Below are 6,000 nucleotides of genomic sequence, written 5' to 3'. Positions count from 1 at the left end.
GGGGAGAATTCTATTTTAAAAAAAAATGGAGACTCTATATACACAATAAAGAAGCAGCAAGGGGAAACCCAATTCATTTTTGCTTTGGAGTTAACCTTTGTAAAGAACCAGCCATTGTAAGATTAATGTTCACGTTTGAACATTTTTTTATTGTATTCCAAAAGTGACCATATGGTTATTTCTTTCTGCTTTTCTGCCTTTTAATGCTATTTCTCAACAACAACAACAACAACAAAAAAGCTTTTTTCTTCACAAGCCTGGAGTCAAATGGTTTAGATTTGTGGGCTCTTAGTGTGTGATATTGGAGGGAAAATGCATTCATTTGTTTTCATGCACTGGTTTATTGGCAGTGATCACATTATGGATATGTGTGCTATTCCCTACTTCCCTTTGCACTGCAACTATTTTGGAGTATAATAGCTATTGAAATGAATGTGTTATGGTGGAATTAGGAGACACGAATATAATTACCAACGCAGTTGTCTTGCCTCTCATGTGGCATATGTAATTTAATTTCTTTGGTTTGTGCAAATCTGTTTTACAATCCCAGTTTCCTAAACTGTGTATATGAATTTATTAGGCAAATAAAAAAGCCAAACTGGACATCTGAATACAGGATGTGCTGCTTTCCTTTCCCTTCCCTCCCTGTGGTTGGAAGGAAGACAGGTCAGAAGAAGTTGTGGCGTTTTACCTATCCCTCCATTCTGAGCTGGGTTTGTTTATTACAATGCAAGCTGTGGACTTCCACCGTTCTCTTTTCAGGATAATAATGTACATGTGGGGAGATAAATAGAGGGGGCCCAGTTTTCTACATACACATGAACAACATGCAAACAGATAAAAAAGCTGTCTGTTAATGAAGCTATTTCTCCTACAGGCTGGAGGAAGAATTAAAATATTATTTATATTTTTAAACACTTGGGAGGTGCTCACATACTTTGTTGCCGGGTTTCCAGAAGTACATACATTGAAGCTTGCATTGCTGCTGTACCTCTTCTTGAGTCCGTGGGCTTATCAATTTGGCACTCTTCATGCATTTAAATATTACTCTATCAACCTTTCATCTTTCCTAAGTATACTAGTAGCTGCCCTCAAAATTCACAGTGAAAATTGCAAATGAACAACAAAAGAGGGAGGTGCCACTTCTATCACTTTTTTCTAATTTTTGTGTGAATATTTTAAAGATGTACAAACCTAGGTGCTGACAAACACTTACCCATTAAAAATGACATGCCCAGCCATGAACTTTCCCTCCTGCTTGGTGGGAGTTAATGGAAGAGTTAATGAAGCACCCAACATCTCCATTGTGACTTCTGACCCTGGGGCCTGTGACCTGACCTGTAGTGGCCACCTTGATATTCTGACTACTCAGCTGAAGTCACTGAAAGCTTTGGATGCTCAACACTTCTGAAAATCAGGTTTCCTATGAACAATACATACCAAAATACCAGATGTGTAAGCCAGTTCTTATTAGATAGACCTGCAGTTTCTCAAATGTGGCTCTATGCTAAATAGATAAGGCTTTTTCAGTGTGTGCTTATTGAATGGGAAATTATATATACACGTGGGCCTTGATTTATGTGATTTCCAGTCTATTAGGCCTACTTCTGATGCACCAAGCTCTGCAAATATGGCTTTACAGGGGCCAAATTCTGCACCTTGGATACATGCATGCAGTTGGACAGCCATACATTTTAGGGCAAAATTGACCTCATATAATAACCTTGATTATTTCCAGCCCATTTTTAAGAGACCTAGCATACCCATAGTGAAGGCTGTGCCTCTCTTTAATATTTTTCTCACTCAGAAATATTTACAATTTCTCTCCTTGACCGATGTAGTGCTAGGAGATACCTTTGTCTACTTCCTACACATATTTCTGTAAACAATGTGGGATATACCAGAAAAGGCTTGTTTGACTTCCTTCTGGAAAACGTTTGCTGTAAAACGAATTAGAGACCTGGCCTCATTTTATTAGCTAAACAAGTTCAAGTAGTTTTAGGTGGTTGCAATGATTATCCACCTGACTGTATCACTATGCAAACATTAAGGAAGAGAGCCTATTACTTTTTTGTTGTTGTTTGTTGTTGTTTTTAGCTGTAGCAAAATGCAGCTAGAGCACTGAGGACTGAAAGTTGAAAGCTCACATCCTGTCCACACTGCACACAGACCTATGCTAAGTACAGTATAAGCCTCTTCAAACACAATTGTTTGTGGCAAGGTCTAACTATAGCTGTATTTGTGGTTGTCGAATAGTGGGAGATGAGAAGAAAAATGCTAATCTAGACAAGGGCCTACAGATTCCTAGTTGGTTCTGTGGATCCCTCAATGCGGGGTTCAAACCAGATTAAGGAACTGGGGTTAAATATGATTCCAGCTATAGAGCTTTCTGAAATGGTTTAGTCAGTCACCATGGTCGAGGACAGTAGTTGTTAAAACCATGTTTAAAAGCAGTGTTACACTGTGTGGTAGGTTGACATTTAAAAGTTTTGCCACTCTGTAAAATGGGGACAATAATATATTTTACTACACAGGGGTGTTGTGAGGATAAACAAATGAATAATTGTGACGCATTTTGAGATCTACTGAGGAAAAACACCACATAAGAGCCATGTAAGTATGTCGTTATTTATTAACAATTGTCAATCAGGTTAAAACTTGGGCTTTAATTTAGCTGGTAAATAGGGTAGACAGAATCCTAAACCAATCAGTTGTAAGTGTTGTGTAACTGCATCCAAAGACTTGTAACTTAGTCCTTGACTCATCTGTAACTGTAGCATAGACAGCCTCTTGGAACCATGAAATATTACAGGTTGCAGTCTATAAAGGGCTCAATTATGGCATGGGAAATGCAGAGGACTCTTGGAGACGTGTCTCAGGCAAGCAAAATGCATCTGGGATCCCTAGAGGAGCACAGCTACTGCACCATCCTTATTCGGGCTCATCTCTGTTGGCTGTACTGGGTGGAGGGTGGCATCATTTCTGGGGAGGTAGTGGCATCCTCATACATTCATTGGCAAGGAGTGCCAATATATTTGGCTGCTGTTCAAGGTGCTCAGACACTATAAATGATGGAAGCCATATAATTACCTAGAGGGGAGTAGGAGGAGCTTGCTCTCTTTTCAACCCTCTCTTCCCTCCCTACCTTAAACACCCATGTAGGACTGAGCACAACAGACCCCTAATGGGTTGCAACATTGATGTCTAGTAGAGAAAAGGTGCTGAAGTTCTAAAGAATGATGGATGTCTGAACCAGCAGTTAATCTCCTTTAAGAAGTGGATCATTAATTTAAGGCCCTATTTGCCAATTATAGGCATATTTATCAATGGGTTAGATGTTAGACAGTTTCTAACTTCCTCCACTCAGAGAATCCTAAAAGTCACACCGAAAATATCCCCATTTACACCTTTTTGGGCCATCTCCTCAGCTGGTGTAAATCAGTGTACCTGCCAGGAGAGGAAGGATGATCCTGGAATTCAGACATTGGTCTAAGAGTGAGGAGAGCTTGGTTCAGTTCCAGGTCTGTCACGACCATCCTCCATCACCTTGGACTAATCACATAAGCACCTAACTATCTTTGAGGATCGGGGCCTTCATCTCTCTGTGCTTCAGTTCCCCATCTGTAAAATGGGGATAATAATCATTTGTTTGTCTGCTTTTTAAATGGATAACAAGCTCTTCAGGGCAGGGACTGGCTCTCACTGTGTGTTTGGACAGTGCCTAGGACAATGGGCCCCCCAATGTCAGTAATGGTCTCTAGATGCTGCTATAATAGAAACAATTAAAAAAAGTAAACTAATGGACATATGCCAGTTTACGCCAGTGAAGGACCAGGCCCTGGTATTTTTTTTTTAAATGAATGGTGAAAAATAAGAATCCAAACATTTCCTTTTACTTTTGTTTTTCCAGCAGAAGTTAGAAAAGCCAGCAGTTTGCTCTGATGTCCTGTGTGTTAGCAATTTCTGTAGAATTAAAGAATATGGGCTCAATTCTTTGGTGTGTTCTGATCCCTTGCAGTGCAAAGTGTGTGGAACCCAACTGGATCTATCCAGCTGAGAACTACATTGCTGTGGGGGAGCACTCAGCTTGGGCAGAGCTACCATACCTGGAACTTATGCCATCCCCCATACACACCTACCCCCAGCATGGGGTGTCAGGAGAGGTATGTTGTGGTTGTGGCTGGAAGACCATTGCCAATAGATTGGCTCCAGTCTGCTCTCACATACGCTGGGACAGAAGCTAATACAGATGCACCCAGTGACTCAGGTGAGGCAGCATGGGTCTATGACTAGGCCACTGGCCTGGGATTTAGGAGATGTAAGTTCCCATCCCAACTCTGCTATTAGCCTGCTGGATAACCTTGATCAAGTGACTTCATCTCAGTTTCCCTATCTGTAAAATGGGATGATGATATTGACCTCCTTTGTAAGGCAAGCGGGGGGAGGGGGGGGAGAAGCTAGTATTAACAGGCTCCCTGTGTGTGAATATCCATTATATGGAGATGATACTTAGTAAGAAGTGATCTTTCTATTTCTCTAAGCTTAGGACATAGCCATGAGGTTGCAGACAATTACTGAAATATTACTCCATTTAAGTAATTGCCTAATATAGTTTCAGATCAGGTAACTGAGTGGGCCATATGCATTTTTCCGAGGCCTAATAATATTCCAGAAATGAAAATGTTTGGTAAAGGCTCATTACTAAGCACAGTCCAAAAAATCCTGCTCCTTGTTCATTCACTATGGAAATTAATTCTGTACAGAAAAAGTTGTTCTTGGCAAATAGAATCTCATCTTTCAAAGCTTTCACAGTGTAACCAGGCTCTAAAAACAGAATCTGCCAAACCAGAAATCTACCTGTAAACAGCTTGGCGTTAACAGAGAGCTTTTTAATATTTCCCTCCCCTGTTCTTTCTTTCTTTAAGCAAATAAACAAGGGTGAATTTCTTTGCTCAGGGTAATATGGGACTGGTAGCACTTGAAAGAACCAAGCTTAGCAGTGTCAGGATATGTGGAAACTACACTCAGTTCTACTAATGCCCCATTCACCCACCTGATCTCCAGACCTTCTGCTATTCCCGCCCGCCCCCAGACCATTGTCCCTGATACAACAAAACCTTTGCTATTTCACTCCTGGGCCACTCCTGAATGGTGGTTCTGGGGTAAGAATAACCATCCACCACAGACAGCGTTAATTCATTAGGACATCTGGCTCCCAACAGAGAGGATATTAGTTCACTTTATTGCACTGTATGTGTCAATAATCAGATATGGGGACCACATTTTGCCTGAGCTACCCCCAAGCAACCTCATAGCCCTAGCTTTGACTTCAGGTTTTTGGGGATTTTTTTGTTTTTTTTATTGCTGGACCTATGTGTCCGCAACTGTGTGATTAATAATGCTGTGTCAAGAAAATGGAAACAATATTAATGTTCCTTGAATAGGGGAGAGATTCCCCATATTAGACATGTTCATAGCTTTTCACACCAGTATTATTCTGGAGGTTCCCTTCTGACTGGAACAAAAGGTTGAATACAAAATATTTTTCTTTATAAATAAGGAGACCGTGTGGCCAAGTGCATAGGGCACTAGGGCACTGGATGGAGGGTTAGGTTCTATGTTTGTACAGCACCTAGCACAACGGGGTCCTGGTCTATGATTAGGGCTCCTAGATGCTATGGCAATACAAATAATAAAAATAGAGCTGAGTGCTAGTCCCAGCTCTGCTACTGACTTGCTAGGTGATTTTGGTCATGTCACCTCACCCCTCTCTGTGCCTCTGTTTCCTTTTGTCTGTCTGGTCTATTTAGTTTGCAAATTATTCAAATAATAATAGGGCCTTTTATAAAATAATAAAAATGGTCCTATATTCAAATTAGCAGGTTTAAAAATACCCTTATTGGGTCCAACATATTACAGCATTTATGCAGTTATCAGAAGTTAGAAATGGAATCTGCCTCAAGCAGAAAAGCATGGAGAAAACAAGTGTGGTATGTGACA

This window comes from Malaclemys terrapin, chromosome 1, assembly GCF_027887155.1.
Source record: "Malaclemys terrapin pileata isolate rMalTer1 chromosome 1, rMalTer1.hap1, whole genome shotgun sequence".
NCBI classification, from domain to species: domain Eukaryota; kingdom Metazoa; phylum Chordata; order Testudines; family Emydidae; genus Malaclemys; species Malaclemys terrapin.
Note: the sequence above shows the minus strand (reverse complement) of the source record.